Raw genomic sequence first — 17,678 nt, forward strand, 5'->3', positions numbered from 1 at the left:
CGGCACGTCAAACCGCTGGTACCAGCCGAGGCTGGTACGGTCGGTCGAGGGGACCTCTTCCCAGCCTCAACCCGTGGCCGGTCAGAGACCGTCACGTCCACCCGAGGTACCGGCTGGTCGCTACGAGAGCGGCCGCTGGTCTGGCGAGAGTCGCCTGTGCGACTTTCGACAGTCTTCTGCTCCGTGCCTCGGTCATGACGCTGAGCGAACTCAGGCATCTTAACTTTGGCTGCACGGTCACCCGAAGGAGACCGTACACTCGGAACTTCTCGCGGACGAGAAGCCGAGCCGGTACCTGGCTTAGCAGCAGAGCTACCAAGACCAGGCGAGGGTGTACCAGCGGTAGCCAGCACACCCTTGGTCCCCGTCTTCTTCTTCTTCTCAGAAGAGGAGACGGGGCCCCGTTCCCGAGGGAACAGAGGACCAGCAGAAGGAAGAACCCCCCGTCACACCGGAGTGAGACGGGCCCTTCAAAGGTCCCGAAGGAGCCTTCTTGGGGGGGGAGGCAGCCTTCTTCTTCTTCGGCTTGGAAGCCTTAGAAGTCGAAGGGGGAGAGGCAGCAGCAGACGACGAAGAAGACGATGAAGACGACGACGACGACACCTTCCTCTTCTTCTTCCTCAGCTCTCTCAGGACGGATGTCAGGTCTTCCCTCCACGGAGGAGCCGGGCCAATTGCCGAAGCAACACGCCCCGGCTGAACCTGTCCGGAAAGACCCGAGTCCGGGGCAGCACTTCCATGACGAGACACGACGTGGGCAGGGGCAGGCACGGCAGGAGCGGCAGGAACATCAACAGCAGGACCAGCACCAGCAGGACCAGCAACAGCAGGACCAGCAACAGCAGGAGCGTCACGCACAGCTCGCTTCACAGGAGCGGCGCGAGCGGCTGGGCCAGCAACATCATCAGCAGCAGGTACGGCAGGTATGGCAGCATAATCAGGCGTCATCAGCATCTCAAATTCAGCCAGCTTCATCATAGGGACAGGCGGCAGGTCCAGGGGAGAACTCTTTGGGCAGCGAAAGTCGGGGGTCGGCAGCACATAGAAACCAGGTGGAGGTGGCACGCCCCTCCTTGGCACGGCAGCAATCGGCATTTGGATTGATGCTGTCGGGGTCACCGAAGCAATGTGCTGCGTATACACCACATGAGGGGCGGCGGCGTACGCTGGAGTAGACAAGGTAGTTGTCGTAGTTGTCACCACTCCATGAGTAACCACTGCCGACCCCGCCAATCGCTGAATTAAGCCCTGGATACTGGGAGAGCCCTGCAGTCCCAACGACGCCCACACCTGCCCAAGGTCGTCACTCACAGAAGGCACACCTGAGGGAGGAAAAGTCGGGTCAGTTAGAGGGGCACCCTCGCGCTTGGGAGAGGACGAACCCCACCCAGAGCGGACGGAAGACCCCGAATACAGTTGAACGTCCGGGTATCGAGCGCCCTCCTCCACACTCGACGGATCGAGTGAGGAGTAGGACTCCGAAACCCCCCCGCAGGGGAAGGCGTAAACCGTGGGGGCTGAGCTGGGGGCAGGAAGGATGACGAGGTATCCGTCACCAAAGGAGTCGCTGGAGAGCTTTCCGACGACTCCTTGGTTGATCTACGCCTCTTCCTACCCTCATACAGCACCCACTGCGCCTCGGACCAATTTTCACAAACATTGCAAGGTTCGGCCCGGGAGCATTCTCGCCCCCGGCACCGATAACACAATTCATGTGGATCTATTTCTGGGAATGAGCGAAATCCGCCGCATTTACGCCCCTCCAGCCCTGGGACACACACTACGAGCAACCGGTGGGCGCGGCGAAAGCTCTTCCAGATCCATTATTCACTTTTCACAAATAATAATAATAATGAAAAAATGAAAAGAGTACTTACAATTTCATTCACAACCACTAACAAACCAGTAAGAAGAAATTGTAAAACTTTCAAAGCACACGACGAAATAGCGGGCAGAGCGATGACGAGCACGTCCTGTCACACCACGGCCGAAAGCAAAAGTGACGCGCGCACACGATCGGACAAGCAGTTAACTACCGTTCTCCCCTTGTTCGAAGCTTACGACCGTCCCAGCTGCCGCTAGTTACCTTCCTATTGTTAAAGGACCGAGGGTTTGTATTACGTATCGGAACAAATATAATTCACTATAAAAATATTATGATACAATAAAGTTTTGTACATACTTACCCGGCAGATATATACTTAGCTAATGTCTCTGATGTCCCGACAGAATGATATTGTTAGTATAAAATAAAGTTTTGTACATGCTTACCTGGCAGATATATACTTAGCTTACGTCTCTGACGTCACGACTGAATTCAAAACTCGCGGCACACGCGACAGGTAGGTCAGGTGATCTACCTTACCCGCCGCTGGGTGGCGGGTGTAAGAACCAATCCCACTTTCTTGTCAGATTTTCTCTTCCACCTGTCTCCTGAGGGGAGGCTGGGAGGGCCATCAATCTTATATATCTGCCAGGTAAGCATGTACAAAACTTTGTATACTAACAATATCATTTTTGTACATGAACTTTCCTGTCAGATATATACTTAGCTGATTGACACCCTTGGTGGAGGGAAAGACACTCTCAAGTACAAAGAAAGGGGAAACAACACATGTTATAGGATATAAAAACCTTGGTTCTTACCTGTTTTAGGCAGAAGACTTCATAGTTACTGTCTATTAGTCTGCGTTGCCTGAAGAGTTACAGCGAGGGCATGACCTACAGCTGAAAAACTCTTTGGGTCTACCAATGGGAACTGTCTCCGCTTACTTGGTAGAATCCAGTTAGGATCTTGTCAAAGGGGATCCGCCCACTTAAATGACAGAACCTGTCCACTACCAATGCAAGGAGCTCAAGCACAACTCTGATCACCTAACCAAAATACTAAATGTTAGTAATACGACAAAGTGATGCCTACCTGCATCCTCTTTCATACAACCATAAAAACACAAGACAATTACCAAATGGGAAAAAATTTAAAAAGGATATGCTTCAGCTCCCTGCCCCAGCACTGAATCCGCCGATACGTACGGGCCTAACCCAAAGCACTTCTCATACGTAATTCTCACTTCTCTCGGGTAGTGGTTGGTGAAGACCGAGTCACACCTCCAAAAAGTCGCTTTCATGAGATTCTGTAGCGACATATTCTTCTTGAAAGCCAACGACGTGGCGATGGCCCTCACTTCATGTGCCTTGACTTTCAGAAGCTTAAAATGGTCTTGGTTGCATGCCGCGTGAGCTCCCTTTATTAGGTTCCTAATAAAGAATGCCAGAGCATTTTTTGACAAAGGCCTACTGGGATCTCTTACAGAACACCAGAGGTTGTCCATGTTGCCCCTAAGTTTTTTCTTTCTCTGGAGATAAAACTTAAGGCTTCTTATAGGGCAAAGAGTCCTTTCTGCTTCTACTCCAACCAGAGAGGATAAGCCTTTTATCTCAAAACTCCTGGGCCAAGGCGAGGAGGGATTTTCGTTCTTGGCTAAGAAAGAAGGAAGAAAGGAACAAATCATGGAGTCTCCCTTGAATCCTACACTTCCTTCTAAGGCTTGCAATTCACTAACACTTAGCCGAAGCCAACGCCATGAGAAACAATGTTTTCATCGTCAGGTCTCTAAAAGAGACTGATAGAGGTGGTTCGAATCTCTAGGACCTCAGGAAAAGCAAGACCACATCAAGGTTCCAGCTTGGAGTTAAACTAGAGACTTTCTTAGTAGTCTCGAAAGATCTTATCCCCTGTGCCTCAACACTGAAGATAGCATGCTCCTGTAACCCTTTATGGTTGAGACCACATCTTTCCCTCAGGAAAAGGAGGAAGTCTGCTATTTGGGTCACAGAGGTACTGGAGGAGGAAAGCTTCTGATTCCTGCACCAACGTCGAAAAACATCCCACTTCGACTGGTAGACCCTGATGGTGGAAGGTCTTCGTGCATTGGCAATAGCCCTTGCAGTCTTTGCCGAAAAACCCTTCGCTCTGACCAGACTCTTGATAGTCTGAATCCAGTCAGACTGAGAGCGGGGAGGTTCTTGTGATACCTGTCGAAGTGGGGCTGTTTGAGCAAATCGATCCTTAGTGGCAGGGATCTTGGAATGTCTACTAACCATTCCAGTACCTCTGTGAACCAGTCTTGGCCGGGCCAGAACGGAGCTATCAAGGGTCATTCTTGCTCCCTCCGATGCTGCAAATTTCCTTAGCGTCTCTCCCAGAATCTTGAAAGGAGGGAATGCATAAAGATCTAGGTTCTTCCAGTCCAGCAGAAACGCATCGATCGCTACTGCTCTCGGGTCCGAGATCGGGGAGCAGTAAAGGTCTATCCTCGCGTTCTTGGAGGTCGCAAATAGATCCAGATGAGGTCTGCCCCACGTCCTCCACAGCTCCTGGCACACGTCCGAGTGAAGAGACCACTCTGAGGGAAGGACCTGGTTTTTCCTGCTCAGAAGGTCGGCTCTGACATTTCTTTCTCCCTGTATGAATCTGGCGAGGAGTCTTATCCTCCTTTCCTCCGACCACAGAAGAAGCATTCTTGCTGTTTCGTACAGGGAGAAGGAGTGAGTCCCCCCCTGCTTCCTGATGTAAGCCAGGGCTGTGGTGTTGTCCGAGTTGATCTGAACCGCTGCCTTCTGGACGAGGGGCTCGAAAGCTTTTAGGGCTAACCAAACCGCCATCAACTCCTTTTTGTTGATGTGCCAGGACACCTGTTCCACCCCCCCCAGGTGCCTGACACTTCTCTTGAAGCTAGCGTCGCTCCCCAACCCATGTCCGACGCGTCTGAAAATAACACTAGGTTGGGGTTCGGCATGTGTAGGGAAATACCTTCCGCGAAGCGAAGAGGGTCTGCTCTCCAGAGGAGATCCTTTTTTATCTTGTTCGAAATCTTGAAGCGGAATTCTAGATCTTGAGATCTGCGGTTCCAGTTCCAATTCAAAAAGAACTGTAGCGGTCTTAGGTGCAACCTTCCTAGAGAAATGAATTGCTCCAGCGAGGAGTGTGTCCCCAACAGACTCATCCACTCCCTCGCTGTGCATACATCTTTCTCTAGAAAGGCTGCAACCTTCTCTGAACAACAGGTTATCCTTTCTGGAGATGGATACGCACGAAAATCCGGAGAAACCATCCGAATCCCCAGATAGATCCGATCTTGGCTGGGGATTAACTGCGATTTCCCGAAGTTCACTAATAGTCCCAGAGAACTTGCCAGGGTCAACGTCTTGTGAAGGTCCTTCAGACATCTCTTTCGATTTGGCTCTGATAAGCCAGTAGTCTAAGTAGAGGGAAACCCTCACTCCCTCCAGATGTAGCCACTGTGCTACATTTTTCATGAGCCCCGTGAACACTTGGGGAGCTGCCGAGAGGCCGAAGCACAAGGCCCTGAATTGGAAAACTTTTCCTTTCCACATGAACCTTAGGAATTTTCGAGAAGAAGGATGGTTCGGCACGTGGAAGTAAGCGTCCTGAGGGTCTAGTGACATCATCCAGTCCCCCGGGTGAAGAGCTGCTAGAACTGAAGATGTCGTCTCCATGGCGAACTTTCTTTTCTTCACAAAGACGTTCAGGGCGCTTACGTCCAGAACCGGTCTCCATCCTCCTGAGGCTTTGGGAACTAGGAAGAGGCGGTTGTAAAAACCCGCGGAAAGGGGCTCTTTCACTAGCTCTATAGCTTCCTTCTCCAGCATAAGCTCTACTGCTAGAGCAAGGGCTTGGTTCATGTGAGGGTCTTTGTACTTGGCCACCAACTCCCTTGGTGTTGTGGTCAAGGGAGGTCTTGAAATGAAGGGAATGAGGTAACCCTTCCTGACGATTGAGAGAAACCAGTTGTCCGCCCCCTCCTGGGCCCAGACGTCTGAGAAACTCAGTAGTCTGGCACCTACTGTAGTCTGGAGGACATGGGTGCTACTTCTTCGATCTAATAGATCGAGAGAAGGTCCTTCCTCTCTTAGGAGGTCTTGTTCCTCTAGAGGAGGAGGAACGGGAAAGGAGGGCCTCCTCGAAAGGGCTCTTGTCTTGTAGTTGCTTCTTTCTTGGCTTTAGGTTGGAAAGAAGTCCTAGGAATCCCAGCAGATTGTGCCAACATATCCTGCATGGCCTTCGCTGAAAGGGCACTCGAGATGTCCTGGATAATCTTCTTCAGGAAAAGTTGGGGTGAGAGTTGAGCATCCAACAGAGAGGCCCTCTGTGCATGCAAAACTGCTTTAGTCAGAAAAGAGCAGTACACTGCCCTCTTCATGATAACTCCAGCTCTGAAAAGAGAAGCTACCTCGCCAGAGCCATCTCTCACTGCCTTGTCCATACACAACAGACAGAATGTAGATCTTCGGGTGAAAGGGACTCCTGGGCTTGCGTCTTCTTTGCTAACACTCCCAGGGACCAGTCAAGGAAGTTAAATACTTCGAGGACCCGGAACATTCCCTTCAGAAGGTGGTCCAACTCACTCATTCCCCACGTCGTCTTTGCTGAATTAAGAGCCGAGCGACGAGCGGAATCCACCAACGAAGAGAAGTCCGAGTCCGCGGATGAGGGAAGAACCAGGCCCAAAGGCTCCCCTGACTCGTACCAAAAGCCCATCTTTCCCGTCAACTTGGAAGGAGGGAAACAAAAAACGGTCTTTCCTTTTTCCTCCTTGGAGACCAACCAATCACCAAAACCTTTAAGGGCCTTCTTCATCGAGACGGTAGGCTTCATCTTGACGTATGAAGAAGTTTTGGTAGTCTTCGCCGTTGAAAACAAAGAAGGCGGTGAAGGAGGAGCAACAGCAGAAAGAAAATCTCCAAACTCTTGCAAAAGGAGGTCTGTAAGCCTCTTGTATGAAGAAACCGAAGAATCCTTGGATAACTCTTCATCCGTAGCCTCTTGATCCTCTTCGGAAGAATGACGCTTCAAAGAGCGGCTGCCTGGAGGAGAGCTCTTTCTAGGAGAGCGCCTACTAGAAGAGGCGCGCTTGTCATATCCTAAGGCCGTGCCGAGGGGGGAGCACCTGCCAGACTCTTGGCGCCTGCCACGGGGAGAAATGCTCTCCGGCGAAGAGCGCCTTCCAGACAGGTAGCGCCTACAAGGCTGTGTGTGCCTGTCCAGAAGAGAGCGGCTACCTGGGGAAGGGCGCCTGCTCGGTGATCGGAGCCTACTGGTTTCTTGGCGTCTACTCGGCTCTGGGCGCCTACTCGCTTCTCAGCGTCTGCCAAGAGGAGTGTGTCTCTCTGGCGACGAGCGAACTTCAGGTGAAAAGAGCCTACCAGGCTCCAAGCGTCTGTCCAAGGGAGAGTGGCTTCCTGGCGAAGAGTGCCTGCTTGGAGAGGTGCGCCTACCAATCTCCTGGTATTTACTAGAATCCTGGCGCCTGTCAGGCTCTTGACGCCTGCCAGGAGTAGAACAGATCCTTGGCGAAGAGCGCCTGCTAGAAGCGAAACGTTCGTCCTGTTCCTTTTGTCTAACTCTGGACGAGCGGCTACCAGGAGAAGAGTGCCTGCTTGGCGCGAGAAGCTTCCAAGGCTCTTGTCGCCTGCTCAGGGGTGAGAAGCGCCTACTCGGAGAGAAGTCCCTATTGTGTTCTTGATCCAAACCAGCGCGGCTGCGAGGCTCTTGATACCTTCCTGCAGGAGGCGAGAAATCCATGCGGTCCTTCTTAGACTTCTTCACTGGGAGTGAGACGTCCTTCCGACGGTGAGAACTCCCTGCCAAGGAGTCAACCAGAGCAGAGATCTGCACCTGCAGACCTGCCAGGATGCGCACCGGTGATCTCTCGAATGCTTCAACTGGAGATGAGGGTCGAGGGAGAAAAGGAGAAGAGGGTTCTTGTGATCTCCTGGATCTCTTGGTTTCTACCTCCGGCTCTTCCGAGAAGTATTCAGGGCTGGAGGGAAAGGCACAAGGCGCCTTCTTGAGAGGGCTCGAGGCTTCCGAGGCGCTCCATCCGCGCTTAGGAGAGGGCGAAGATGACGAAGAGAAGCACTGGCGCAACACTTCTTTCTTGGTTCGATCCAAGGCAGCCTGGGAATGTGCAACAGGATCTGCCGAGGGGACGTCTGACTGGTGGGGGTTCTCCCTAACCTTCCTGCGGCTGTTGACTTTCCTCCTCCACTGGGTCTGGGAGTCTGGAAGAGATCTAGACCTGGAAGCGTTAGTGAGCCAGTCAGACGCACCCTCCACTGCACTAGGGGCACTGCACAATTCACTGGCACTATCACTCTTACCTTCAAGAGAGCGTATTTTCCTCTCCATACTCCTAATTGTGGCTCTCATGGATGCCACTTCCGAATGCTAATCTTCAGGTTCGATGCTGGGAGCAGGGGCTGAAACTGGAGAAGGTACTAATTCTACAGCAGGGTTCTCTACATCAAGTTCGCTAATACGCGATCTACTAGAGCTCCTTGAAGAAGCTTTATGGACCTTATCTTTCTCTAACTTCCTTAAATAGGAAGAAAGACTTCCATCCATCTTCATCCAACCTTTCACACTCCTTACACGGGTTACTGAAAGAACATTCATTACCTCTACAACCCATACATACATTGTGAGGATCTACCGATGCTTTAGGTAGCCTCACTTTACATTCACTCACAGAGCACACTCGAAAAACGGTAGATTTTTTAAGATCAGAATCAGCCATTACAAGAAAAATCCAAAAAACAATCCAAAATAGCATATGCCAAGCCAACGGACAAAGGGTACTTCACCAAAAAGTCAATCCAAATAATCCCGGCAACGAGAAATAAATCCAACTATCGTGAGGACTTAACAACAGGTGTTGTCAAGCCAGGCGACAGAGAAAATCTGACAAGAAAGTGGGATTCGTTCTTACACCTGCCACCCAGCGGCGGGTAAGGTAGATCACCTGACCTACCTGTCACGTGTGCCGCGAGTTTTGAATTCTGTCGTGACGTCAGAGATGTAAGCTAAGTATATATCTGACAGGAAAGTTCATGTACAAAAATTCAAAACTCGCGGCACACGCTACAGGTAGGTCAGGTGATCACCCTCTCCCGCCGCTGGGTGGCGGGACTAGGAACCATTCCCATTTTCTAACCAGATTTTATCTTCCACCTATCTCCTGAGGGGAGGCTGGGTGGGCCATTAATCGTATATATCTGCCGGGTAATATGTACAAAACTTTATTGTATCATAACAATATCATTTTTGTACATGCAACTTCCCCGGCAGATATATACTTAGCTGATTGGCACCCTTGGTGGAGGGTAAGAGATAGCTAAATACTATAACAAATAATGAAAAACAGGGAAACAACATCTGTAATAGGTAAAATAAAAACCCTGGTTCCTACCTGATTGGGCAGAAGACCTCATGGTTACTGTCTATGAGTCTGCTTGCCTCAAGAACTTCAGGGAGGATGAAACCTGTTACTGACAGCTCTTCTGGGTCTTGTCAATGGGGGCTAGCCCACTTACTTGACAGAGCCTTGTCTTGGATCATACCAATGGGGAAAGACCCACTTACATGACAGAGCCTTCACCTTCATCATATCAACGGGGACTAACCCTCTTACATGACAGAGCTTAGGTCCAAATAACTAACAAGGAGCACTACAGCCAATCCCGACCACCTGACCACACTATCATTGTTAGGTATACTACGATTTGAAAGGGGTACACTTCCCACACCCACTTCCAATCAACCATAAAAACACAACACCAAAAATTAAAATTCCTAATCTAACTAAACTATATAGGATTAGCTTCAGCTCCCTGCCCCAGCAACGAATCCGCAGACACGTACGGTCCGAGAGAGAAGCACTTATCACAAGTGACGCGAACGTCTCAAATAATTAGATGCGAAAACTGAATTGCATCTCCAGTAGGTGGATTCAACAAGCGCCTGTAGAGACAAATCTTGTGAAAAGCCAAGGAGGTAGCAACGGCTCTGACCTCATGAGCTTTGACTCTTAGGAGTTTGAAGTGTTCATCTTCACAAGTTGCATGAGCTTCTCTAATGACGTCTCTAATAAAGAACGCTTGGGCATCTTTAGAAATCGCTCTTAGGATTTCTGACCAAGCACCAAAGACTCTCCACATTCCCTCCAAGTAGCTTCTTCTTTTCTAGGTAGAACTTGAGGATCCTGACTGGACACAGGGTCCTCTCTAAGTCTCTCCCTACCAGAGAAGACAGTCCCTTAATCTCGAACGTCCTTGGCCATGGCTTAGAAGGGTTCTCGTTCTTTGCTAAGAAAAGGGGGTTAAAGGAGCATACCGCAGAGTCCTTCTTAAAGCCCACTGTGCCTTCCAAAGCCTGAAGTTCACTAATCCTCTTAGCAGAGGCTAGAGCAAAGAGGAACAGAGACTTCCTAGTCAAATCTCTGAAGGAGGAATTATGCAGAGGTTCGAATTTCTCAGACATCAAATATTTCAGGACCACATCCAAGTTCCAACTAGGTGGTTTTGTAGTCTTGGACTTCGAAGTTTCGAAGGACCTGATCAAGTCATGTAGATCTTTGTCTTCCGCGATATTCAGGCACCTATGTCTGAAGACAGAGGAAAGCATGCTCCTATAGCCTTTGATAGTAGAAACAGCCAGATTGCATTTCTCCCTCAAGTACAAGAGGAAGTCAGCTATGTCTGTGACAGAGGTACTGGAAGAGGATACCTTCTGGGCCTTGCTCCACCTTCGAAACACCTCCCACTTCGACTGGTACACGCATAACGTTGAGGGTCTTCTGGCTCTTGCAATAGCCTTTGCAGCACCGCATGAAAAACCCCTCGCTCTGACGAGTCCTTCGACAGTCTGAAGGCAGTTAGACCGAGAGCGGGGAGGTTTTTGTGGTATCTGTCAAAGTGGGGCTGTTTGAGAAGATCGTTCCGTAGTGGAAGGGACCTCGGGAAATCTATCATCCATTCCAGTACCTCTGTGCACCAATCTTGAGCTGGCCAGAACAGGGTGATGAGGGTCAGTTTTGCTCCCTCCGCAGAGACAAACTTTCTCACTACCTCTCCTAAGATCTTGAAAGGGGGGAAAAGCGTACCCGTCGATCCCCTTCCAATCTAGGAGGAGACTGTCTACTGCTACTGCCCTTGGGTCTGATATTGGGGAGCAGTAGTTCTCCACTCTCGCATTCCAATGCGTTGCAAAAAGGTCTATATTGGGTCTTCCCCAGAGGCTCCAAAGCTTGTTGCACACCTCTGAATGCAGAGTCCATTCCGTGGGAAGGACTTTATCCCTTCTGCTAAGGAGGTCTGCTCTCACGTTCTTTTCTCCTTGGATAAACCTGATTAGGAGAGTAATGTTCCTGTCCTCGGTCCAAAGAAGCAGCTCCCTTGCTTTCTCGAATAGGGAGAAGGAGTGAGTCCCTCCCTGCTTTCTTATGTAGGCTAGTGCTGTCGTGTTGTCTGAGTTTACCTGAAACACGGCACCCGAGACTTGAGGTTCGAAGTGAAGGAGCGCGAGATGCACTGCTGCTAGCTCCTTCTTGTTGATGTGCCAGGACACCTGTTCCCCCACTCCAGGTGCCTGACACTTCTCTCGCGCCTAGTCGCTCCCCATCCTAGCTCCGAGGCGTCTGTAAACAATACTGGGTGAGGGCTCAGTAAATGACGCGAGAGTCCCTGGTTGAGTCTGTTTGGCTCTAACCACCAACAGAGATCCTCCTTTATTCTCTTTGAGAGATGAAAGGAGTCAGAAAGGTCTTGGTACTTCTGATCCCAATTCTCCCTCAGGAAGAATTGCAGGGGTCGTAAGTGAAGCCTCCCTAGAGAAACTAACTGTTCCAACGAGGAAAGGGTCCCCAGAAGACTCATCCAGTCCCTCGCGGAACATTGTTCTTTCTCTAGGAACGTTTTCACTTTCTGTATATATCGCTCCTGTCTTTCCTTGGATGAATACACTCGAAAACCCCGAGAATCCATCAGAATCCCCAGATAGACAATGCTTTGCTGGGGGTTCATCTGGGACTTCCCGAGGTTTATTAACAGTCCTAAGGACTGAGCTAGGTCCAGTGTTAAATTCAAGTCCTCCAGACAGCGATCCTTTGACTGGGCACGGATCAGCCAATCGTCGAGATACAAAAAGATCTTTATTCCTTTCAGATGTAGCCAATGAGCTACGTTTTTCATCAGGCACGTGAACACTTGAGGGGCCGTAGCAAGACAAGCATAGGGCGCGAAATTGAAATACTTTGCCCTGTACCATAAATCTTAGGTACTTTCTGGACGAAGGATGAATCGGCACATGGAAATAGGCGTCCTGAAGGTCCACGGACACCATCCAATCCCCCGGACGAAGAGCTGCGAGGACAGAGGATGTAGTCTTCATTGTGAACCTTGTCTTGATCACGAAGTGATTCAGGGCACTTACATCCAAGACTGGTCTCCACCCTCCTGAGGCTTTCGGCACTAAAAACAGACTGTTGTAAAAACCTGGGGACTGGAGCTCTTGTACACTTTCTATTGCCTTTTTGTCAAACATCTGCTCTACTAGTTGCAGAAGGGCTTGGCTTCGTATAGGATCTCGGTATCTTGCTGTTAACTCCCTTGGAGTTGTTGTTAAGGGAGGTTTCTCCCTGAAGGGGATAAGGTATCCTCTCTCGAGGATAGAGAGGGACCAGGCATCCGCCCCCCTCTGAGCCCAGACTTTTGCAAACTTCAGAAGTCTGGCTGGCTCATACTGTAGTCTGGAGGACTGCTGTTTCACTGGGGTTTCGTGAAAGATCTTCGTGAAGATCTTCCGCTCTTGACTGGTCTCCTACTCCTAAGAGAGGATCTAGAGGCCGTTCTCCCTCGAAAGGGCTGTTGAAAAGGGGTCTTCTCCCTTTTGGCCAAGGGTACTGCAGGCTTCAGTCTTTTAGCAGACTGAGCCAGTAGATATTGCGTGGCTTTCTCCGATAAGGACCTCCAGATGTCCTTAACAGTCTCTTGTGGAAACAGGTGGCTTGAAAGGGGCGAATACAGCAAGGAGGATCTCTGGAGAAGCGACACTGATTTAGCCAAAAAGGAGCTGTAGACCGCCCTCTTCTTAAGAACTCCGGATCCGAAGAGGAAGCAATTTCTGTAGACCCATCCATTACGGCCTTATCCAAGCATGAAAGGACGCTGGTCAACACGTCCATCGTCACGAAGTCTGGGTCCTGAGCTCTCTTGGCCAGAGCTCCCAAGGCCCAATCCATAAAGTTGAAGACTTCAAGGGTGCGAAAAAGACCCTTAAGCAGATGGTCCATTTCGCACATCCCCCAAGAAGCCTTCGCCGAGAGAAGAGAGCATCTTCTTGATGAATCCACCAATGATGAGAAGTCAGCATCGGCTGAAGAAGGTAGGCCCAACCCCATGGGTTCTTTAGTGTCATACCAGACACCTGGTTTACCTGCCAGCTTAGGAGGAGGACAGGAAAAAACCATCTTACCCGCTTCCTTCTTAGAGAGGAGCCAGCTTTCTAAGCTCTTAATTGCTTTCTTCATAGAAAGCGTTGGGCGCATTTTGACGAAAGAGGGGGACTTCGAGAGCTTAGTGCTCGAAAGAAGCGATCCTGGCGAAGGAGGATCCACTGGGCGAAGCGAGTCCCCGAACTCCTGAAGCAGCAGGGCTGCCAGTCTCTTGTAATCAGAGACGCCCGCATCTTTAGGAGCTTCATCCTCAGAAACTTCTTCAAAAGTTGCATTAGGGCAAGAAGGCTTCTTCAGAGAAGGAGTCCTAGAAGGAGAGGCGCTCTTCTCCTTAGACGGAAGCTTGGAAGAGGAACCGTGTCCACTTCCTGAGATGGTTTTACCAAAAGAAGAACTCGCTTCTGCTGGAAGGGGCTTAGCAGGAGAAGAACGACTGCCGCTAGGAGCCTGACGCTTTACAGGCTCTTGGCGCCTGAGAGGGGAAGCGCTTGCGTCTTTGCAGGAGCGCCTACCAGGAGTAGGGCGCGAATCTAGGATCAGGCTCTTTCCAGGCTCTTGGCGCCTGCTAGGAGAGGCGCATGCATCACATAAGGAGCGCCTGTCAGGAGCCACGCGCCTTTGGAGTAGAAAGGCGCCTGCCCTCATCCTGGCGCCTGCCAGGAGAGGAGCTTACTTCCTTTCGAGGAATCCTGAGAGAGGAATAACTTGAGTCTCCTAATGAGCGCCTAACAGGAGTAGGGCGCGAAGCACTAACCAGGCTCTTCTCAGGCTCTTGTCGCCTGCCCGGAGAGGCACTAGTGTCACATCGAGAGCGCCTAGGAGGAGAAAAGCGCCTGACATCATGCTGGCTCCTATTAGGAGAGGTGCTAGAATCTCTCCGAGAGCGTCTGGGGGGAGAGAAATGCTCACTGCTCTCTCTGTGTCTACGGGAAGAGCGGAGACTCTCCTACTCCTGGCGCCTGCTAGGGGAGGAGCTTCTATCCCTTGGAGAGCGTCCGAAAGGAGAAAAGAGTCTGCTACTCCCACGTACGGAGCACTGTTCCTGGTGCCTGCCAGGAGACGGGCTTGTGACCTTCCCAGGGCATCTAGAAGAATCCAGGAGCTTACTAGATGATGAGCGCCTGGCAGGAGTTGACGATCGTCCATGATGAGACAAAGCATAGGCCAAAGATTTAGCTGGCGAGGAACGTCTTCCAGGAAAGAGGCGCCTGCTAGTGTCCGAACGCCGACTAGAAGAAGGTCTCTTAACCCTTAAACGCCGACTGGACATATTTTACGTCTACATTTTTTGTCTCTCGGGTGCCGACTGGATGTATTTTACGTTGACATACAAAAGTTTTTTTAAAAATTCGCGGAAAAATACTTTTAGGCCTACCAGCCTAAAACTCTTGAATCACGCGCCTTGGGGATACTGGGAGTTCACGGATCAAGGTGTTGTTTTGTTTACAATCGTTACACAGGCGCGCAAGCGCGAATTTCTTTCTTGCCGCACTAAAAAGTATCTGTGACACATCTCGGAAATTATTTTGTCACCAACATAATTTTTTTACCATTTTAAATTAGCCGTTACATAGAGTATTATATATGAAAATGTGCGCATTTTTATGTACAATACAACAAAAAAATACTCATGATTGTAGCTTTTATCAGTTTTGAGATATTTTTATATAAATAACGATAAGTGCCAAAATTTCAACCTTCGGTCAACTTTGACTCTACCGAAATGGTCGAAAAACGCAATTGTAAGCTAAAACTCTTATATTTTAGTAATATTCAATCATTTACCTTAATTTTTCAACAAATTGGAAGTCTCTAGCACGATATTTCGATTTATGGTGAATTTATGAAAAAACTTTTTCCTTACGTCCGCGCGGTAACTCTTCCGAAAAAAATCATACATGCGTTGTGGTAATGTTTGCACCATTTTAAAATTAGCCGTTACATGGAGTATTATATATGAAAATGTGCGCATTTTTATGTAGAATACAACTAAAAAATACTCATGATTGTAGCTTTTATCAGTTTTGAGATATTTTCATATAAATAACGATAAGTGCCAAAATTTCAACCTTTGGTCAACTTTGACTCTACCGAAATGGTAGAAAAACGCAATTGTAAGCTAAAACGCTTTTATACTAGTAATATTCAATCATTTACCTTAATTTTGCAACAAATTGGAAGTCTCTAGCACAATATTTCGATTTATGGTGAATTTATGAAAAAAATAACATTTTCTTTATGTCCTCGTGGTAACTTCCGAAAAAATCATACGTGCGATTGTGGTAATGTTTGCACCATTTTAAATTAGCCGTTACATAAAGTTTTATAAATAAAAATGTGCGCAATTTCATTTAGAATACAAAAAAAAATAATTGAAGGTTGTAGCTTTTCTCATTTTTGAAATATTTGCATATATATCACGATAAATAGAAAAAACCACGTTCGGTCAACTTTGACTCTACCGAAATGGTCGAAAAACGCAATTGTAAGCTAAAACTCTTACAGTCTAGTAATATTCAGTCATTTATCTTCATCTTGAAACAAATTCGAAGTCTCTAGCACAATATCTAGATTTATGGTGAATTTAAAAAAAAAAAAACTTTCCTTCCCTCCGCGCGCGGATTCTCCGCCACAAATCTCCGAAATCCGTAAGTCCCATTCTCGGAATATTTGCTCTGTTTCATATTAGGCATTTCATAGAGTTTTATATATGAAAATGTGCGCAATTTCATGTAGAATAAAACGAAAAATAATTGAAGCTTGTAGCTTTTCTAATTTCCTAAATAATTGCACATACAAAAAAATATATAAAAAAATTCGACATTCGGTCAACTTAAACTCGTCAGATATGGTCGAAAACTGCAATTGTAAGCTAATACTCTTACAGTATAGTAATATTCAATCATTTTCCTTCATTTTGAAACAAATTGAAAGTCTCTAGGACAATATTTAGATTTATGGTGAATTTTTGAAAAAAATATTTGTTTATGTCCGCGCGTTACGAATTCATGCATTATTTTGTGACAATATTTACTCTGTGTTGCGTTTATCATTTTACAATGTGTTATATACCAAAATGATCGCAATTTAGTGTACATTACAACGAAAAAAAATTAACGTGTTACCTTTAACCGTTTTGCGCACAGCGCAATTTGAATACAATTATAGGTATATGAAATTTTGTTTTCGCGCTATCATATATCACATTATTTATATATGATAAAGATAATTTTTTTTCATTTCTGATGGTTGCATACTAAACTTCAGCCAATGACAAAACAAGTAGCCAAAAATGAACTCTTAATCTTGAAAACTAAGTGCGCTGTGATTTTTTGAAAAAAATATTTTTTCCACTTCCGCGCTCACTCCAAAACACCTCCGGCACACGGGAGACAATTTTTATTTTACCGCTTCGGCGTTTAAGGGTTAAAAGAGCTCTTGACAGGAAGAGAGGTTTCCTTCCTGCGAGAAGACCCCTTGGAAAGAGAGCCTACTCGCGTAGACAACTGTTCTTGTAGGCCCACCAAGAACTTCTTGGTAGAAGAGCAAATTCCTTCAGGAGAAGAATCAGGAGACCTCATTGCTCTCCTCTTCTGAGCGGGAGAATACTCCGGGAAAGGCTCGGGTCTGGAGTCTAACGCGTCTCCTCCAGGAGGCTTCCAGGCTCTCTTCAGGGGGCGCGACTTCGAAGCGGAGCTCCATCCACGTCTCGGTGAGGAAGAATCTGAGTCTGAAAAACACTTCCTAAGGATGCTTTGTCTGTTGCGATCCAAGGCAGCCTGGGACGAGCCTATAGGTTCTGCCGAAGGGACGCCTGACCGTTGGGGATACTCTACATCCCCCTTGCGGCTTTCGACATTCCTCCTCCCTTGGTCATGGGAGTCTGAAAGAGGTCTAGGCCTAGGAGCAATGCTGTACTGGGGACACTGCACACGTCACTGCACAATTCACTCTTACCTTGTTCCATCTCTCGTAATTGCGCTTGCAAATTACGGATTGACGCTTTCATAGCACCCCTCTCCGAAGACGAATCTAAGAGTTCGCTGCGGGGGGAAGGAACTGAAACTACGTTAGAAGTAGGAGAAACTACATTAGGGTTAGAATGACCATCCTGATGAATAGAGCAGGACCTACTGGAACTTCTAACTGAAGCCTTCCTGATTCTATCTTTCTCCAATTTCTTAACATACGCAGTCAAACTCTTCCATTGAAGCTCAGTCAAATCTCCACATTCACCACAAGTGTTACTAACAGAGCATTCATTCCCCCTACATTTAACACAAATAGTGTGAGGATCTACCGAAGCTTTCGGCAACCTCACCTTACATCCTTCTTTCATACACACTCTAAAGCGGCCCCCTTCAG

At 48.3% G+C, this 17,678-nt stretch overlaps 1 protein-coding gene across 6 annotated transcripts in view; it reads right to left on the reverse strand.

The window, feature by feature from the left end:
• Positions 1-17,678, reverse strand: part of LOC135222901 (serine-rich adhesin for platelets-like) — a 156,821-nt gene that overhangs the window by 84,379 nt on the left and 54,764 nt on the right. The gene's annotated exons all lie outside the window — the stretch shown is intronic.

This window comes from Macrobrachium nipponense, chromosome 8, assembly GCF_015104395.2.
Source record: "Macrobrachium nipponense isolate FS-2020 chromosome 8, ASM1510439v2, whole genome shotgun sequence".
NCBI lineage: Eukaryota > Metazoa > Arthropoda > Malacostraca > Decapoda > Palaemonidae > Macrobrachium > Macrobrachium nipponense.